At 51.4% G+C, this 20,925-nt stretch overlaps 1 protein-coding gene across 45 annotated transcripts in view; it reads right to left on the reverse strand.

Annotated features, from left to right (window-relative positions):
* NDUFS6 (NADH:ubiquinone oxidoreductase subunit S6) overlaps positions 1-20,925 on the reverse strand; it is a 183,703-nt gene that overhangs the window by 31,427 nt on the left and 131,351 nt on the right. Inside the window, exon 1 of one of the 45 annotated variants that reach the window (XM_050795331.1) lies at positions 5,834-5,837. The exons of 43 other annotated variants lie outside the window; for them this stretch is intronic. The gene's annotated coding sequence lies outside the window, so the exon portion shown is untranslated. Of the gene's footprint in view, positions 1-5,626; positions 5,631-5,833; positions 5,838-20,925 lie in introns of those variants that run through there. One more of the 45 variants, XM_050795316.1, reaches the window with a different exon arrangement.

Here is a 20,925-nt window from a genome sequence, read left to right on the forward strand (position 1 = left end):
CCCAGGAGAATGTGTAGGTACAGAAGGGGTCCCGGCTCCAGCCCTGTGTGCTCCCCCATAGAAGAGGATGGTGCCACAGCAGGGGAAAAGCAGGGTGCCCAGGCACTGGGGGAAGACTGGGAGCACGGAGAGCTTCGGGTGCCAAGACAGGAAAGAGTTGCAGGGTGGAGGGCATCTCTGGCTCAGCGAATGCCACCAGGGGACTGAACAGGTTGGGTGCAGATGCAGCAACTTCCTGGAGTGACCAGGAGCGAGCAAGGGAGGGCCGTGGAGGGGACTCCACAGGGTGGGCTCTGAGGGTGGCGTAGAAGAATTTATGGGGAGCCTGCATGTCCCTCCCTCTCCATGCTGGACCAGGAGGCCGAAACATGCCCAGCTCCTCCAGCCTGTACTTGTCCTCAGACTGAGGCTTCCGATCAGGGTACTCCCCAGGTTTGTCTCTAAGGGTTGTTAGGAACTGCATGTGGTTTAAGGCAGAACGCTCCTCTTTCCATTTGGAATGCAATGATGACACAAGGAATTTGGAGACCAGGCGTGGTGGCTCACACCTGTCATCCCAGCACTTTGGGAAGCTGAGGAGGGCGGATTACCTGAGGTCGGGAGTTTGAGACCAGCCTGGCCAACACGGTGAAACTCTGTCTCTACTAAAAATACAAAAAAAAAAAAAAAAGCCGGGCATGTTGGCACATGCCTGTAATCCCAGCTACTCAGGAGGCCGAAGCAGGAGAATCACTTGAACCCAGGAGGCAGGGATTGCAGTGAGCTGAGATCGCACCACTGCACTCCAACTTGGGTGACAAAGTGAGACTCCATCTCAAAACAAAACAAAATGGAATTTGGAGATTTGGAGATATGTATGCGGAGCCCTGCAAGTGGGCAGTTCAGCCCATCTGGAAAGTTAGAGGTGAGAAGTGCAGCCTTCCAGGAAAGCACCTGTGGACTGGGCGGCTTCCCTTCCTTAAATGTCTCCCTGCTGTCTGTTAGTCTTGTGCGTCTGAGAGAAGATTTCACCAGCCTTCCCAATCTTCACTCTCTTTTTTAATAAACCAGCATAAAGTAGAATTTATTTACATAATGCAATGATCCATGAAGGTTACCATAACGCCGAGGGACCATATTAGCTGCTTGAGTGGAATTCATTAGAAATTAACTACCACTTAAATTAATTTTCCCACAGTCACAAGGCTGTAATGGCGGGAGAAGGGGCCGTCCATCAGCGGGTGCTGACAGGGGACCTGTCACCGCTGTTATTTATAGGTGCGCGTGTCAACCCCTAGAGCAGGCGCCGGGCCAAACTCAGAGCCTCCAGACTCACAAAGCCACTTCAAAAGGCCCGAAAATTCCCCCACTGATAAGTAATCCGGCCTTACCAAGCCTCACCCTTCCTAGCAGCCAGAGGAGGGGCAACCTGGCAATGCTGATCATGGTATCTGACAGACAAGAGGGACCCATCTTTGTTTTAAACCCACACTGTGACGTGCAAGTCCTTACAAGCTGGTGAGAGTCCTGTGGCCTTTTCAAGGGCAAAGGACCCCTTACAGAGCTCTGTGTCCAGCCCAGTTTCAGACAAACTGTGTGTGGCTGTTTCTTAGGGATCTCTGGGGACAGGGCCCACTCCAGGGGAAGAGCTTGCAAAGGAATGACAATCTCATGTGGAAGGGCAGAGCATGTGTGTGCACAGATGTGTGGTGTGTGTGTGGCGTGTTTGCATGCTGTGCATGTGTGCACATGTGAGCACACGTGTGAATGTGTGTGAGTGCAAAGGGTGCACGCATAGGTGGTATATGTGCTCACACGTGTGCGGTATGTGCATGCACCATGGCCTGTTAGTGCGTGTGCGGTTCGTGTGTTCGCATGTGGCCCGTTTATGTGTTTGCATGTGTGGTGTGTTTATGAGAGTGTGTGTGCACACATGTGTACACCAGAGGAGCCCTCCTGTTTAGGAAAATGAAAGCACTGAAAAGGTGTGAAGCATTTCTGGGGCGTCCACTTCCACGGTCGAGACCATATTTGACTCTGAACCAGTGGGCCGTGATCAAGGGGAGTTTCCTGAGATAAGACGGGCGCTCTCCTGGGGAATGCTCACAGCTCACAAGGCTGATGGTGCAATGGCAGAATTACTCCAAGGCTGACAGGCTCTGAAGTGATCACCCAAGTTCCGGGAGGGCCCTTATTAACCCCTACCAAGGAGACTGACATTATGTAGGAGTTGTGTAGGGACCAGCTGAGGCACGGGGGGGTTCTTCTGAGGGGTACGTCGGGTGACATTTTTATCTCCTGCTAAGACACAGCACCAAGGATGCACGAATGGGCAGCTGCATGGAGACCACTCCCCAGGCTCCTGAGCAGTGCCTGCAGTTGCCACCCGTGCTTCACACATGAGGAGGGGACAGCTGGATCAGGAACCGCCACACACAGCCCAAGAGATTGGGGGACTTGGCAGCAGGGGTCTCACACCAGCTCAGCAACCCCCTCAGCTAAATGGCCCCAGTGAGAGGCCACCTCGGCTGGGAACCAGGTGGGCAATCAAGCCCTGGAGCTTCCCTCCTGGTCTGGGCAGCTGCAGTCCTGCTCCCCTCGGAGGTGCCTCCTCAGGTTCGAGTCCAGAAAGTTTTGGGGACTGAAAAGTGACCTAAGCATTTGCAGCCTTTGCTGTTTGAGATCATGGGGAAGGGGTGGCTTGGCAGTGCTGTCTGCAGCCTGGCCCAGGAGAGAGTGAGCACAGCTCAGAGCCGTCCTGCGGTTTGGTGGAGTTGCGGAGGGGAGCCAGCGAGGCTGGGGGTGAGGTGAAGGCTGAGGGTGAGGCTGGGGGTGAGGCTGGGGGTGAGGCGGAGGCAGCTGCACCGCCCTCTAGCAACTAGGGTCTGTCCCAAGGCTGCTCTTGTGAAACCAGGTCCAAGGGTGTGGGCCAGGGTGAGATGGGAGTGGGAGAGCAGATACAGCAGGACCTTCCAGAAACAGTGTCTCTGCCCTCCCCACTCCTGACAGAGGGAAGGGCTGAGCTGAGAACGAGGATGCAGGATCCATTCAGGTGCCTGCTTGATGTTCCTAGAGAAAGATCCTGGAGTGCAGCAAGACACTGTCGGAAGACCCAAGAAGGCGTCTTAGGGAAAGTGAATAAAAGAGATTCTTGCCAATGTGAGTTTCAAAACGCACGGGGCTAAATCAACTTTAGCCCAAAGCTGCCTCCTTACATATTTTAAGTTCGGCCTAAAGGTTTTTCTGCACATTGTCAACTATAACAAATGCAGGCGTAAACAGGCCATCGCCTACACTTGTGCCTGTTACTGAGTTTGGGCGGACCACATGTAGCCAGCTGTTTGAACCGTGTTCAAATAAGGCAAACACCAACCTGTAATAAGCCGGATGTGTCTGGGCCTCACTTCCATTTTCTGTGCGTTGCTTTCCTTTTCCTGTCCGTAAATCTTCTGCCCACAGCTGTGCTGGAGTCCCAGAGCCTACTATGGCTGGGAGGGCTGCCTGGTTCGCAAGTCATTCATTGCTCAATTAAACTCCTTTACATTTAATTTGGCTGAAGTCTTTCTTTTATCAACGGAAACTGCTTTGTCCCCCAAGGCTGTGGATGTTGAAGGCCTCAGTGAAGTGGCGAGGCCTGAGTCCAGCAAAAGGACACCCAGGAGCCACCCCTGGCAGGATGCTGAGCCCTGAGCCAGGGGCTGCCAGCCGAGTCCCTCCACGGGCATCTCTAATGCCAACAGCAGACCTGTTTGGGGTTCAGTGTGATCCTCTAGGGACTGAAAACAGAGCATCCCTCCCCCCACCCTCCCTGGGCAGTGGTGGCGGCCATGCTCTGGAGGGGAGGGGTCGCAGCGCCACCTTCTTGCTGGACCGAATTGGCCATCATGCAGCGTGAATGTATGACAGAGACAGAAACAGGGACGGAGAGATGAGACAGCCGGAGACACACCATCCCCACAGGAGCCATGGTGGCCGGATGCCTCTGGGAGTAAAAGGCGCACAGCCTAGGAAAAAAGAAGAGAAGCTGGGGCCAGCATTGGACTAGAATGTTCTGTGGGAAACTCACTCCCTGGGCCATGTTTCCAGCTCCCTTCCAGATGCTGCCAAAAATTTCACAAGGATGGTAAAGGGCCTGTGCTGGGGAGGCCATACTGGCAGGAGACGGGAAGGAACGGGACCCATGTCCAGGGGCCCCTCAGCCTCACTTTGCCCTCAGGACGGGACAGGTGCATGGGCTGGGGCTCCCCTGTGGGGGTCCAGGAAGGCCTACGTGTGCCCCTGGAAGGACAGGCTGGGTGGCGGAGGAAGGCTGGCAGGCAGTGGGGACCAGGGCCAGTAACTGCACACTTTGACCTCTTGCTGGACCCTCACAGGACAGGGACCCCAAGGGCCTCTCTTCTGAGAGCCCTCCCCCAGCAACAGCCATGCAGGGTGGGTTTTCATGGAGGACTGTGGGCTTCGAAATCCTGAGGCTTGACCCCAGGGTCAGCGATGAAACACTCCTAATCCCAGGGAAAAGAAGGAACCTCAAAGTGGAAACCCCAGGCAGGGCTGCCTCCCACCAAAGCCAGACTTCCATGCTCCACAGAAAGGACGCACATGGGCCTGCCTCCCAGAGGCAGAAGCCGGGGTGGGAGTGACCGAAGGCCAGGCTGGAGAAGGCCCCCCGGAACCTCGGCCTTGTGGCTGCTACACTGTTATGCATTGTGTGCGTCTGGGCTCACTTGGGGGACCAGTCGTAATTCCCACCACATTTGCGGGAGGATCTAGGACAGCCCCGGGGCCTTGGCCCTGGTGATGCCGTCTGCCTCAGGACCTGACTGCCCTGGTGCTCCTTGACGGGGACTTCCTGGGGAATGGACTCTGATAAAATGACCCTCGGCTTTCCAAGGAGCTTCCTTCTGCACGTAAGCATCACTGGGAGACCTGTGAAGGGCTGCTTCCCAACAGAGAGGGACCCAAAAGAGCTCCAGCCATGGCACATCCACAAGCGTTTGCCACAGGGGCTGTGACCCTGGTCTGGCCCCTCGTTGCTGCCACCTCCACTTCCTTGCCTTCCCGCAACTCCTGGTGCCCAGGCCTTCCGTCCTGCCGGCTGGCAGCGTTCTGATTTCTGCGTGCTTATGATTAACCTGTACAATATGTTCCTCTTAATGCAGAGCTGTTTTCTTCTCCTCCAATTCTACAAACTGGAAAACAGCACATAGCCCGAGGCCACGCGGAATAATGCTGGTGTCAAGCGTTAAAAAACGTATTTGTTTTGTGTCCTCTAAGGACGAATGATAGACATGTAAAAATGTTTCCCTGCTTTCCTTTCAGGGAATACTTAGTTTAGAATTAACTTCTGTCAGAGAAAACACAATTTCCCGCACCCACTCTATATGACTTCCCACCATTTCTATTTTGCGGGGGAAAATACCACGCTGTGTTTGACACGTATGATTACAAGTTTACAAAATCCACTTACGTTTCTGCTGTTATTATTGTTTCTCTTTAGGAAAAGCTACTCATTAGAACCAAACAGAAGCCTTCTTTCGGGAGAAACAAATAAATGTAGGAAATTGTCTGTCCCCGGCCGAGCCGGCCTGATTTGTCCTTGTGTCTGGGAAAATGGGCTCCCCCAGGGATTAGGGCAAGGGAGCCCACACCCCCAACCAAGCTGAGACCGTGGAAACTGGCCCCTGGAGTGGGATGAGGGGAGCTGGCATGTCGCTTACCTCCTGGGAAGGTGTCCGTAACACACATGCACACACAGGCACCCTGCCCTCTCAGAGACAAAGGGCTTGTTTGGGACAGCCAGTGACAGCCAGTGCTGCCCTGGTTATGACCGTTGCAGCCTGGGTCACCCCACAGGCCCCCGGCTTTCTGCCGGAGGGCACAGGAAACCCCGGGCTGCTCAGGCAGGCACGGCCCAGACCAACCCTCATCTTCACGCCAGGCTGCGGCTCGCTGAGCCTTTGCCAGTGTTCCCAGGGAGGAAGAGGCATTTGGTGCCTTGCATCCTGGTGCCATAGCCGATGCCCCGGGTCTCTGCCTTTCTCTGCAGTCGCACCAGGGCAGCAGGTGTGGACAGCAGGTGTGTGTCTCCTGGCTCTGACTTCTGGGTGACCAGAGGCCCAGGGGGCTTCGATGCAGGAGGGTCATTTCTTTGCTGCCCACCATGTAGACAATGAACACAGAGCCCCGGATGTCAGCAGACTCACCAGCACTGCCCAGCCAGGCTGGAGACAGGATCTCCTGCCACCAGAGCCTCCCCGGCTGTGCAAGGCCCACACACACCTGGCACACTGCTGTCCTTCCTCTTCATTCAGCCTTGTTGGCTCGGGCAGCAGTAACAAAGCACCATGGGCCGGGGCTTCAACACCAGAAACTGGTCCCTCGCAGTCTGGGGTCTGGGAGTTCAAGACCAAGGGGCCACTGGGCGGTTTCTCCCGAGGCTTCTTCATGGCCTGCAGTCTGTGGCTTCTCCCGTGTCCTCCCACGGCTGCTCCTCTGCACACGCATCCCTGGGTGTTGCTTTCTCTTCTTACAAGGACACGTCCTGTTGGGTCAGGGCCCTCCTCACAACCTCATTTAACCTTAATTCCCTCCCTCAATGTTGTAGCTCCAGATACAGTCCCGTGGGGGCTGGGGCCTCACCTATGAATTTGGAGGACACAGCTCAGGCCACAGTGTTGCTCTCTGCCGGCGGCATCCAACACAGCCGACGCCACACGGGAGGTGCAGTGCTTTCCCTGGAGAGGGCGTGGCTCCTCTCAGCTGAGCTCCTGGTCTCACTGGGCTGCTGTCCTTAGTCTCCCTGCTCAGCAAGGCCGGCATCCACTGTGGGCTGTGTCCACTGCCCCTCAGGACAGTCCTGGAGGAGACAGCTCCCACTGCCTCATCCGGGGCTCTGTGTTCATTGTCTACATGGTGGGCAGCAAAGTAGATGACCCTCCTGCATCGAAGCCCCTGGGCCTCTGGTCACCCAGAAGTCAGAGCCAGGAGACACACACCTGCTGTCCACACTGCCCGCTGTGTCCTGTCCTGAATGTATCCAGAAGGGGTCAGAAAAAAAAGGAAGCTCTGAGAGGGGACAGGGAGTGACAGGACAGACGGGATTCCTTGTGTCTGCGTCACCAAAGCAATTGGCACAAATCCTGAGAAGAGAGTGGGGCCTCAGCCCTCCAGAGGCAAAGACCCGGGAGAGTTGCTGCCCTTCCCACGGAGGCATGGGTGGGTGGGGGTGGGAGAAGAACTGGAAGGCCATGTGGTGTTTGCAGATGCCAGCTGCCCAGGGGAACAGCAACAGAGGGAGCTCATCCTGTGGGGCTGAGCCCAGGAGGTAACTGAGGACATGGCAGGAGGAAGACCTCAGTGAGGACTTTGTGAAACTTAGGAAGAAAGGAACTGTGACCCAAAACACATGGAGAAAAGGAAGGACAAAGAGTCAAGAAGCCAATACGAGGCAGCTGCCTCCAAGGCTGACCTGAGAGGAGTGACTGACCAACCTCAGACCTGGACCTTCAAGGTTTAGGGCCAATTTCTTATTGACCGGATGCCCTCCCGGCCCTAGGCCTTCATTATGATTATGAATCCTTTCTTCCATTGCCCAAGTTCATTGTAAGAACATCTTCTAGAAAGAGTTCACCAAATAGCTCAGAAGAGAGCTAAGCCCTACAACACTCTTTGCTAAGCATTCATACCTGGAGATAATTTTAGGTCATATTTTTACTGTTTGGACTATGTTGGATTAGTTAATATTTTGATTTACCAATGTAATACATAGTCATTTCAGAAAACTTACAAATAAAAAAAGGATTGAGCAATAAAATATAATTAAATAAAATCCCACTGTTCAGAGAAAAACCAATGTGGATGTTTTTGGAAACTGAGGAATGATTTCCATGCAAGGAAGTGCTCATGCCTTCGGAGTGCCGTTCAGTCAATTCGATGGGCTCCAGGTGTGACGCAGGCTCCCATCACCTTTTCCCATCACTGCCCACAAGTTCCCATGAATCTGATCTCATCAACAACAAACAGACAACAACAACAAAGTTTAGTTTTACCTGTTCAAGACTTTCATATAAACGGAATAATTCAGTGTAAACTAGTTGGCATTCAGCTTCTTTCCCTCGGCACTTTTACTTCTTTATTTGGAATTAATATGACTTCCATTTTCCCATTCATGTCTTATTACAGTGGCTATTACCTCTTGTACCATATTGAGAAGAAGCGGTAAGATCTCTTTATCAGGTTGAAAAACTTACCAACTTTTTTCATTTGCTAAGAGTTTTTAACAATTATGAAACGGTGTAATATTTTCTCAAATAATTGATTTGCATCTATTGAAATGATGATATAATTTGTCTTCCTTAGTTTGTTAATATGGTGAACTACATTGATTTATTTTCTTGTGTTAAACAGATTTTGCATTTCTAGAATTTTCTAGAATCATGATTAGGCGGTCCAACTTAATCATGATATCTTATTCTTGTTACTTATTGCTGAATTTGATACACTTATGTTTTGCTAGTGATTTTTGTATCTATGCTTATGAAGGATATTGGTCTGTCAATTTCCTGTCTTATAATACCTTTGTCTGGTTTTTGAATTCTGGTTATAACAATCTCATAAAATATTTTAGGAAATGACAGTTCCTCCTCTAGTTTATGAGTTTATACAGAATAGATGTTACTTCTTTCTTACGTACTAGATGGAATTTACTAGTGAAGTTGTTTGAGCCTGGAATTATCTTTGTAAGAAGTTTAATTATGAATTAATATCTTTAACAAATATAGGGTGATTTACATTTTCTATTTTTGCTTGGGTTTATTTTGGTAATGTGTATCTTTCGAGGAATTCATCCATTTTATCTAAGCTGTCGAATGCATCAGCGTGAAGTTGTTCCTGTCATCACTCATTACCCTTTCCATGTCTGCAGGACCTGTTGTGATGCCCCTTCCTGGTTCCTGACATTGATGATTTGTCCTTCCTTTTCTTTTTTTTTTTTTTTTTTTTAATCATCAGTCTTGTTAAGGGATTTTCAATTTTACTAAACTTTTGTTTTTTTCCTTGAGAAAGAGTCTCACTCTGTTGCTTAGGCTGGAGTGCAATGGTGCAATCTTGGTTCACTGCAACCTCCACCTCTGGGGTTCAAGTGATTCTCCCACCTCAGCCTCCCAAGTAGCTTCCTTCTACAGGCGTTCAAACCACCATGCCCAGCTAATTTTTGTATTTTTTGTAGAGACATGATTTCACCATGTTGCCAAGGTTGATCTTGAACCCCTGAGCTCAAGCAATCTGCCTACCTCAGCCTCCCAAAGTGCTGGGATTATAGGTGTGAGCCATTGCACCTGGCCTTAATCTTTACAAATAACAAATTCTGGGTTTGTAAATTTTCCCTGTTGTTTTATATTTCATTAAATTTCTTTCTATTTTTATTATTTCTTTTTTTTCCCTACCTACCTTGACCTTAATTTTTTCTTTTTTAACTAGCTCCCTAAAGTGGAAGCAAAGATAATTGATTTTAAACTTTTTCTTCATGTCTAATATAGGCATTGGAGTAATCAGTTTCTCCTTAAGCTTTAGCTGCATCCCACAATTTTTGTATTTTATTTCAATGCTCCAAGTTGATTTTCTTGAGTACATGATGGGCATCTTTCCATAGGTAGAATTAAATTCAGAAAACTTACAAAACACAGACAGGGTTGAACAATAAAATATAATTAAATAAAATCCCACCATTCGTAGAAAAACCAGTGTGGATGTTTTTGGAAACCGAGGAATGATTTCCATACCAGGAAGTGCTCATGCCTTCGGAGTGCTGTTCCGTCACTTTGATGGGCTCCAGGTGTGACGCAGGCTCCCGTCACTTTTTCCCATCACTTTCCAGAAGTTCCCATGAATCTGATCTCATCAACAAAGTATATAAAGTGTGTGTGTGTGTATATATATGTATATAGACAGAGAGAGAGAGAGAGAGAGAGAGTGTCTGGCTTAGTCATCCAGGCTGGAGGGCAGTGGTGCAATCTTGGCTCACTGCAACCTCTGCCTCCTGGGCTCAAGCCATCCTCCCACCTCAGCCCTCCCAAGTAGCTGGGACCACAGATGTGCACCACCACACCTGGCTAATGTTTGTATTTTTTGCAGAGACAGGGTTTCACCACGTTGCCCAGGCTGGTCTCAGACTCCTGAGCTCAAGGGATCCTCCTGCCTCAGCCTCCCAAAGTGCTGAGATTATAGGCGTGGAATTATAGTGGCTTTTTTGTTTGTTTTTGTTTCCTTGAGACGAGATCTCACTCTGTCTCCCAGGCTAGAGTGCAGTGGCACAATCTTGGCTCACTGCAACCTCCTCCTCCCTGGTTCAAGTGATTCTCCTGCCTCAGCCTCCTGACTAGCTGGGATTACAGGTGCACGCCACCATGCCTGGCTAATTTTTATATTTTTAGTAGAGACAATGTTTCACCATGTTGGCCAGGCTAGTCTCAAACTCCTGACCTTAGGTGATCTGTCCGCCTCGGCCTCCCAAAGTGCTGGGATTACAGGCGTGAGCCACTGCGCCTGCCAGAATTATAGTTTTAAATATCATTTCTGTTCCATTGTGTTTATTTAGTCTTCATTTACTCCAATTACATCTATGTTGTATATTCTTTGACAGGCTTTTCTATTTATTATTTTCTCATATTTTTAATCTCCTTTATTTTCATTTTAATTTCTTATTTGTATCTTCTTATTTCTGTTCTTTAAGTCTCTCACTGTGCTTTTGGTTGTATATGTTTTCCCTTGGGCACCCCATAATTTATCCTTACTTTTTGTTATGATTTCTATCTTTTTCTTCAGTTTCTTACTTGAATGTTGCTAGCTGTAATTTTACACCTTCCAGTATTTATCTATTTGCATTCTGAGTTTTTGAGCCTCTGATTTGTGATGACCTTTTAAATCTGCAATTGCTTGCTTATCTTGGAGGGTTGTGGTACACTTTTCATTTGCTTTGAGAATTTTTTGAGGTAGGTTTCTCTCCTGCTGAAATTTCTATTCTTATTCTCAATTTTGGCTCTCTTATAGTCAATTTTTATGACTGGATGCTGATTTCTTATTTTGTTCAGGATTATTTGTGTCAGATTTTCCTGGACCAGCAATAGCTGATGCCTTGTGGAGGGAGTTTAAGAGCACCCACTTATTGGCTATAGTAAAGTTCAATTTGTTTAATAAATGGCAACTTTGGGGGCCTGTTTCTTTCTGATTCTTTGATAACACCCTGGGTCAGTAGTGCCCTTATCAAAGCGGCATCTCCCCCTTCCCAGAAGCTCTCCTCTCCCCAGACAGTTGCCCACAAGATTGCATCCGTGCATCCTGTGCACATTCCAAGCATCACCCTTTCAGCTCCCAGTGCAGCTTCTGTTCCACCCCACCTTAGACCTCCTCTTCGTCTCCCTCTCTCGGGGAGCAGACGTCTCCTCTGGTGAATGTCATGGGCTTCCTCCTACACGCGGGCACTGCAAACCCTCCCGTCTTCCAAGCATGCTCCAACCCTCGCCAGCTCTGATGGGTTCAAATGTTTGTTTCATCTTTTATGTGTCAGTTGGAGTTTGTGTTATTTGTTCTCTGTGTTCCGTTTGGTTGTGGGTGGTTTTGTGTACTTTCTTTGTGCTTTTATAGAGGGTATGTGGACAGATTTGGGTCTAAGGAACAGCCATTTTCCAATAGGTCCCAGAAGCTACCCCTTCCCCTTCTTCATTTCCTTCTTCAGTTTCCCTCACTCACATTGAACACTGCACCCTGGAGTGTCTGCAGCTGGACTCCCAGCACCTCACCTGTGTGGCACATGGGACACAGACTGAGAATAATGAAGGCCCAGGTGTGAGAGCTGATTTGATGAGGGCTGCAGGTGTCCAGGCCTCCCGGGTGTGGCAGTGGCTCGGCAGGCTCAGAAAAGCACTGTGGAGTGACTGCACGTGGCCTCCCTGGACATGTGCTGAGGATAAACCACACCAGTGAACCTTTTGGCAAGATGCATGAGCCACGTACACAAAACGGGTCCACGTCCCCCAGAACCCGGCAGCCATGTGGTCTCAGTCCATGGCAACACATTCGTTTCCAACTTTGCACATAATTCTGGCCGAAGCAGGATTCACCACGCCCAGCTTATAGCCGCATCTGGCCAATCTGGTTCAACATCCGTGTAATGGAGTTGTGACTTGTTCTTCAATTGCCGTGGACCCCCAGGCTGAAGGTCATATGACCTGAGCGTGCCCAGATGACCCACATGTGCAACATGGGGGAACCTGAGTGCTGGGGCCGGGGAATGAGGACTAAATAAGGATCCAGGATCCAATTAGTGGAGCCGCAGCACCATCCCCATGGCAGCACACCTCATTACCGCATGCTTGGAAGACCCCGTCCAACCCCAGCTCAGGGAGGCAGATTGGGTACTTCCTCCTGTCTCCTGGCCAGTCGACTGGAAAAAAAACCTTTCTTGCTGCAAAGCCCAGTGCTTTGGTGTTCGGCTTTCCACTGTGCACCGGCAAACGGACCTGGTTCGATTCGGTGACAAGCCGGAGAGCATGCAGCCTGCAGCTCAGCTCCTTCTACGACAACCTCGTGCTGTGCGGCGGCTCTCAGGACTTACCTGCACTCCCGCCTCACCCCGCGCGAGCCCTCACTGAAAGCTGAGCCCTCACGTGACTGAGATCTGAGCCAGGTGCTTGCCCTGGATGTGCCCCAAGAGGTCCTTCTGATCCTGGGCCAGTCCCCTGTGACCGAGACCCTGTCCTGCTGCTGACAGAGCTCCCAGCCCCGCCAAGGGGGCCTCCTGTGGGGCTGCCCCTGCTTACCTAAGCAGCTGGGTGAATCTTGATCAATCACATCTTGTAACGACTGCAGTGTCACCTTACATTTAAATGGTGCACGTTGTTATTCCGCACTGTAAAAAGCAGGCATAGAATTCAGTTGTTGACTTTGATGAGCTAGTCCACTCCAACCGGAATGTACACAAACATGAGTGTACTCACCACTGCTCTAGGATGTCATATCATCCCCACAAAACACTGTGAGATGAGCGTTATGATCCCTGTTTTCTAGGTCAAGAGCCCCCTCTTATTTGCTATAGTAAAGTTCAATGTACTTAATAAATGGCGACTTTGGGGCTCTGTTTCCTTCTGACTCTTTGATAACACCCTGGGTCAGCAGTGCGTTATCATCAGCTACCTTCTCCTTTTCTTGCACCATCAACCATCTAAAGGACATCTCCCCCTTCCGAGGAGCTCTCCTCTCCCCCAGAGAGTTACACAGGAGAACAAACTATGGAACAAGCCACAAGGAAACGGAAGCTTGAGGAGGTGAAGTCCAAGGTCAAAATCATAGTGAGTGGCAGAGAAAATGCCAGGGTCATGGAGCCGATGCTTTGGGACTGCTGATTTGTTTCACGAATGAATTCTTTCTTTTCCACAAAAGGTGGGTGTGATTAAACACTGAGGTCTTCTCCATTTGATATTTAAATTTACATGTAGAAGATTTTCCCCACAGCCTTTCAGAAACCTGCACTATGGACAGTGAAGGGAACTTGTGTCCACAAAACGGGCGTCCCTGGAAGCCTGGAGAGAGGATAGGCTGCTGGATGTGCCTCAGGACACACAGGCACCACCCGGCGAGGGGCGGGTGACATGAATTCGAGTTTCCAGCCCTTCTCAGTGATCCTTAGAAAAACCAGACGACATGCCTCAAAGCAAGGAAAAATAAAACAAGCAAGCAGTGTCTCAGCCCCTGGGCCCACACATAACCGCCAAACACTTTTCTGTAAAATAGAACTTGAATACGTTAAAAATGTCTGGAAAACACTCCGTGGGGAGCCTCCGAAGGATCCAAAGTGCATGGTGCTTGCTGGCCGGGGTTGTGCTCGCCCCAGAAAGGCAGAGCTTAGGGTGAGCCCTTTGCACGCGTATTTTATACCTCCAGGGGTCGTGGTGGCCTTGGGGGACCCGGCAGGTCCTCTTCTTTTTAAGACTGAAGTGAAATTCACACAACACAAAATTAACCCTTTTAGAGTGAGCAACTCGATGGCATTTATCACACTCGCAATGGGCAGCCGCCACCTCTGGCTTCAGGACATCTTCACCCCGAAAGGAAACCCGGTACCCATGAGCAGCCGTTCCCGTTCCCCTCTCCCCGCCCGAGGCAGCAGCTAACCCGGCTCCCATCGCTGTGGAATGATCGGTTCTGGGTATTACATGTAAAAGGAATTGTCCGCTCTGTGGTCCGCTGTGTCTGGCGACCCCACTGAGCACTGGGTCTCTAGGTTCACCCGTGCGGTTCCCCACGTCAGTGCCGCGTCCCTTGCTGTCACTGAAACAAATGAAGGTCCCGTTATCCATTCAGCCGTCAAGGAGAGGTCTGGGCTGCTTCTGCCTCTCGGCTGCTGCGCATGTGGTTTCTGTGCACATGTGTGTTCACGTACTTCTGTGAGCCCCTGTTTTCAATTCTTTTGAGTATAGGCCTAGAGGTGGGATTGTTGGGCCCTACAGAGAGTCTGTGTCAACTTTTTGAGGAGCTGCCCAATGGTTTTCCACAGCAGCGGCAGGTTCGTTCCCACCCACGGGGCACGAGGGCCCCAGTTTCTGCGCAGCCCCCGGGTCGGTGTGGCCCTGCATGGCCACGGGCTCCAGCGAACACTGCGGGAGGTGGAGCCGGAGACGTTGGCCTCAGGGAGGCTCTCATGTGGGGTTCCGCCTAGGGTCAGGAGGCCTCTGCTCCTGCCCTCCGTGTGAGCTGCTTCGTGGCCAAGGGAGAGTCCGGCCAGCTGGTCCTCGGACTCAGGACGTGGTCCCAGGCCACTCCGCTGAGCCCAGAACAGAGCATACTTGTGACTTTACCCGCAGGGGCGCTCCTGGAAGTCTGACCGGGGTCGTCGCCAGGGAGCATCAGGCTCCAGGCTCACCTGCCAGGACAGCGGGGCGGTCCGGGGGTGCGGTCCTGCGGTGCGGTCCAGCAGTGAGGTCCTGCGGGGCAGTCCATCGGTGTGGTGGGACCTGAAGAGTGATCACGTTGGACATCGCTGGCATCTCGCCAGGCACCAATTTATGACCACCGAGGCTGGGCTTCATCGGCGGGTTCTTCACAAATGGCGGAAGGCACGTGGCGCAATCTCTAGGAAGTCAGCTCCCCTCCCCTCATCAAGGCCTGGCTAGCAGCAAAGGGATGGCAGGAGCCCCTCAGCCCCACCCACACACCCCACAGCCTCCATGACAATGAGGGTGTCTGTGAGCTCATCCCCCTGCCGGCATCTGTGGGCTCCACTCCACCTGGATGCCACACTGGCTGCAGGTGGACGGGTATTGTCTGCTCCTAAACTCCTTTCCCCAGACAGAAGTGACCCTGTGTGACCTTCAGCTGCAGAGCAGCCCCCCCGACACATCTGAGTTGACCCTGGACCCCCCGTGGGCAGGGCCCAATTCAGCCTTGATGCCCAAAGCAACACCACCAGTGCAGTGCCCCCACAGCCGGGCACCCCCCTCATCTTCCTTGGTTCCTGATCCCTTTTGGCTGGCCTGTGCCACCCACCTGGCTTCTGACCCACATGCCTCTTCTTCCTTGGGTTAGATGGAGCTCTCTAGACCCCATGGCAGGGGTCCTGCTCCACTTGGGTGGGCCTCCAGAACCCAGACTATGGCCTTCCTCAAACAGCCTGCACGTGCCCATCACCCACAGTTCAGGGACCAGCGCCCCATGAGCCCCTGGACAAAAGCAGCTGTGGGCAGCTGTGGGCAGCTGTGCCCGGGGGTCCCTGGCTGGGCCCTGCACGCTCCCTCAGCCCAAGGCTCCCTCAGCCCAAGGCTCCCTCAGCCCAGGGCCCCAGACTGGAGGAGGAGGGGACCTGCTGGTTGAGGATGGGGCATCAGGCCGGCCTCCCTTGCAGGGTGAGGAGGGGCATTGGGTTGGCCTCCCCTGCAGCAGCCCACCCACCCTCAGTGGGGCTCCTTCTGGCTCACTCTTCATCCCTGCAAAATCCATGTAAACCATTACAAATACAGAGATACTTTCACGTATTCCCCTAGGAACTCTCCCCTGGTCCTTCTCAGGCCTAGGGGGCCACCCCACACACAGGGCCCTCCCAGGGATCGACCTCCCTCCATGACAGCCGGCCGGGCACCTGTCTGCAGTAGCTCATAGCTTATCCTTTCACCTCTGCATGGAACCGGAGAGTTCACATCACCCAGAAGGAGCCCTGCACACCCCGGCCAGGGAAACCCCCACTTGGCCGTGAGCTGTCTCTCCAGATGTGGCTCTTATTTTTACAAGATTTAATTTCTATTGGTTTTGCTGCTTTTTAATGAGAGAATTTTTTTATCTCTTTTTCTCACTCCCAACCAAAATAATATCTTAGCTAAACTGAAATGTTTCTGTACTTCAGAAGAAAAAATAAATAAAGCTACCCTTTTATACCATCTGATTTTTCAGAATTTTAATTAACACAGAAAATTCTGTGTGTAAAACATGGAGTTTATTTTGAAAATGACCATATTTTCTGCTTGTTTAGAGCACCAGCATTTTCTGTTTATGAGCAGTACTATGCTACATTAGCCTTGTGGATTCTATTTATAAGAATGTGTTATTCCATTTATATGCATAAATTATTTATGTATCTAGAAATATAACAGATTCAAATAAGAATTAGTTTCCAGTTCAATCAAAAATTGTTTCTTTTTTTCTTAAAATGGTTTTATTGTTTTTTTCACACATAGTCACATGTGAAGGAAAGTGATGACTGTAACAGCTAAAAGATCTGAAAACTGTATTAATCTTCTTGGTGAGATCATGTGCTGTGAAGCAGAAACTGAATTTTAGGGACTGGGAAATACTGGAAAATCTTGCTCTTTTTCTAGTTATCTGAGCACTTTGCAAACAAATCCAATACCAAACGCTCAGGGAAAACTTCCAAGCCTGAAAGCTGGGTTCCTGTTTTCAGGTCTGATTTCCTGAGACCACCCTGTCCGTGGTGATGTGGTGTGGTGATGACTGAGGCACGGGACTGTCACCCCACCATGGCATTGGGTGTGCTGTTGGGCGTGGGGTGGGGACACTCTGGATGCCCTGGTTGTCTTTGGTTCCACCGCATCTGGATTGCAGGCCTGGGGGAGGAACCCAACGGACACCACAACTCCTTCTTTCATCTCCACCTTGGAGGCGGGACAGGTGCGATGAGACACCTGAGTTTTCCACAGCTGGGATGGGCAACCTGCCCTCTAGGTGGGAGCAGGAATGGATCCGAGGCTAATGTAACCAGAGCTCTCCAGAGAAAGCTGGAAATTCAGCAAGAGCTGATGTTGCACTCTATTTTTTGTTGGTTGGTTGGTTTTTTTGAGACAGAGTCTCACCCTGTCGCCCAGGCTGGAGTGCAGTGTTGCTATCTTGGCTCACTGTGATCTCTGCCTCCCAGGTTCAAGCGTTTCTCCCGCCTTAGACTCTTGAGCAGCTGAGTCTGCAGGTGCACGCCACCATGCCTGGCTAATGTTTTTTGTATTTTTAGTACAGACTGGGTTTCACCATGTAGGCCAGGCTGGTGTTGAACTCCTGACCTCAAGTCATCTGCCCACCTCAGCCTTCCAAAGTGCTAGAAGTACAGGCGTGAGTCACCGCACCCAGCCCAGATGACACTGCAATCTTGGGTCTGGAATCCGCTGGGTTGACTAGCAATGCAGAAAGGATGTCTGTGGTACAATTTTGAGGAGAAACCTGTCTTTGCTCCTAAGACTTTCAACTAATTGGATGGGGCCCACCACACCAATGGTGGGAAGGGAGGTCGTAATCTCTTTACTCAGAGTCTACTAACTTGAATGTTAATCATATCTAAAAATTATAACACCAAACTCAACAGCTGAGCACCAGGGCCTCACCAAGTTGATACATAAAATTCACCATCAGAAGGGCCCTGGCAAAAGGGAGATGTGGCCCACATCTGGAGCTCCAGCAGCCATTTTGCAACTATGAGGAACAAAGGATGACAGGAAGACCAAGAGATAGACAGCGTGTTCTTTAACTCATGGAGCACCAGATCCAGTCCCGGCAATGGCCCAACTCCCACCCTGTAGGAGGTGCGAGGGGGGACAGACCCCTAGGAGTTCAAATCCTTCTACTGGGTTGGTCTCTGGGAGTCTGTCACACCACTGAACTCAGCAGAAACATCTCTGAAAACATAACCTCCCTAACTGTTGAGAGATGGCGGAAGAAGCAGGCTAGGACAAGACCCATGAGATATGCAGCCAGCAGCGGGCCGTGCTGAACAGAGGCCAGCCATCCCCACCACCTGGCCAGAGGGGTGTGCAGCTCCGGCCTGGGCTGCTGCAACAGCCCCCTCCTCCTCCACCGTGGGATCAATGGCACCAAAGAGAATATTTCCACCTGACACCTCGCCCCACGAAGCAAGGTTCACGTGAGGGGAGCTGAGAGGTGCCCATGCTGTGGTCCCACCCCATGTGGTTCTGTAGCTTTGCATACCTTCCTCCCTACTGGAGACAGCTGCAGACTAAGGCAGCCACCCAGGAGGAATGCGGAGAGCTTGACGTCCAGCTCATGCCTGATGCATTCTTTCATAAATCACTGAGGCACCACATTGCTGCCACTCACTGGCACTGGTCAGATGCTGAGACCATGCACGTTGAGCCCCTACCTCAGGAACCCAGCACCTGTGGGGGAAGAAAGACAGGTGGGTGTATCACCCCAAATACCTGCAGAGAATCCAGACATGCCAGGAGAAGGAGGAGGGGCTCCTGGGGACGCTTCTTTGGAGGGTTAAAGAGCATCTGTGCCAACCAGCCAGCACAGGGCAGGGGCCAGAGCCAGCAAGTGGCCGACAGTCCTAGCTATGCTTGTTATTCTGGGACCAAGTTGGAATTTGTAATGAATGAGGTTTTGGCAATGATGTTGGAGAAGCAGAACCCAAGGGGAGGATGGTCGGGTTTGTGGTGTTGGAGGCGGGGATGTGAGGAGTCGCGGACGACCCCAGGACTCCAGCTCAGGTGACCGGGTGAAGAGAGCGAGGGGCACCGGGGCCATGGGGTTGTTTGCTCCCCGTTCGTTTTTAGTAATACAGAGCAGTATAGCAATGCAAATAGAAATCATAAAAGTCAAATATAAAACAAGTGGGGCTCCAATTCAGTGTTACCAATGGCTGCATCTCGAGAGAAAAGCAACCGACTGTCCTGCTGCGGCTCCTCCTCCGAGGCAGCCCGTGTCTCGTGGAGTCCCAGGCAGGAGCACGGCCTTTCCCGGGATTCATCGCTTGTCTTTGCAACCAACCTTCTTTCACCACAAAGCTTGCTTGTGGGCCGTCTATGATTTTACAGTCAAAGGGCCACCCGGCTAAAACGGCAGCATGTGCCGACTCCCACGGGCCTCGTGTTTGTGGTCAGGGTTCCACTTCGCTTTACAGCCGCTCGTCTCCAGCCCCATCCTCAGCCTGGGCTCCTGCCTTGGTGTCCTCAGCCTTGGTGGTGCCAAAGGACGAGCTTTGTCCTCCTGGGGCTCCATGGAGGAGGACATCGCAAGAGAAAACAATAGGGCGGGCAGACATGGATGGAGCCTCTCTGTCCCGATCCCTCCTCTCACAGACGGCGGGTGTGGACATGGAGCCTCTCTGCCCCATTCCTCCTCTCACAGACGGCGGCTTCGCTCACTCTACTGTCAGGGAAGAAGAGGCCACAACGCGGCTGCCTCCCCACTGTCTTCTATCAAGACCCAGCGCGCTCAGGGTTTTCTCGCCTTCCAGCAGCGTTCAACTTTTCCCTACTAGGTTTCATTTCAAACCAACATATGCTCTTTCTGCGGCAGAAAGGGAGTATTGTTTGTTCTAAAGCAACAGCACACAGCTGTAACAGAAACACAAATAATTGGCTGTATGACATTCTTCATAAAAAAGACATGTTGATTGTGTTGTAATGGCAAATTTATAGCATATTTTTCTACTAAGTGAGAACAAATGCAATTTGGAGTGTAGTACCGTTCAGTAAACCAAGACTGCCCTCTATGGACACGCGGGGCCTTGCGGCTGACCCGTTCTCCAGCTCCCCATCCTCCGGCTGGACAGGAGGCTGCATGTGAACCCGAAGAAATAAGAAATAAAGGTCGTTTCCTGAATGACACAGCCTCCAGCAGAGAGGGGCGTGGTCTGCTGTCTCTCAGGCCACCCAGCAGCGCTCGGGGGTGTGGTCTCCGTCCATTTCCACTGGAGCAGGACGCGGAGAGTTAGGCCCTCATTTCACAGCCCTCAGTGGCTTGTAACTCTCAGACTGCAGTGGAGATTCTCAGGCCAACAGGACTCCAGGTTCAGACTCTCAAACGGTAATAGGATTTGGGGAATGCCTGGAGACCCCAGGGAGAAAGAGCCTTTTCTCCAAACACATGACATACAAGGCCACCACATGCTGTGCAGAGCTGGTCCCAGCCACCCTCTGTGTCCAGAGAGGTATCTACAGTCAGAGAGAAAGGATGAGGAAACGGGAGGACGGCAGGCAGCTCTTCTGAGGGGTCGATCTGGGAGTCCAGAACAAGATATCCAGGTCAATTTCATACAACAAAACGCACCCGAGAAACGGCTGCTGCCTGCCTGGCTGCAAACTCAATTTTAAACCCAGGGACAGGAAGAAAAGGCTATGAGCTGCCAGGTCTGGAGACACCGGTGCCACTGCTGCTCGCTCTCTGAATCTGGGGGGAGGTTTTGCTGCAAGAAGAAACCCCAAACCCAGTAGCGGGTGCTTCCTGAGGGTCTGTGTGGGGTCCTCAGTGTGGTTTCCAGGGAGAGGAGGGAGACAGCCACACCTGGGACTGAAAATCTCTGGCTTCGAGTCTATATTTGAGCCTTAAACTGTCCTCATCTTTTGGGCACAGTCACTGGCTGGCTTTGCCGACCTTGCCAGGCCAGGGTGTGACCCTGGTTTGTGACCACTCACATTTCCTTGTCCTGGGCCCAGCCAA

Source organism: Macaca thibetana, chromosome 6 (genome assembly GCF_024542745.1).
Source record: "Macaca thibetana thibetana isolate TM-01 chromosome 6, ASM2454274v1, whole genome shotgun sequence".
NCBI lineage: Eukaryota > Metazoa > Chordata > Mammalia > Primates > Cercopithecidae > Macaca > Macaca thibetana.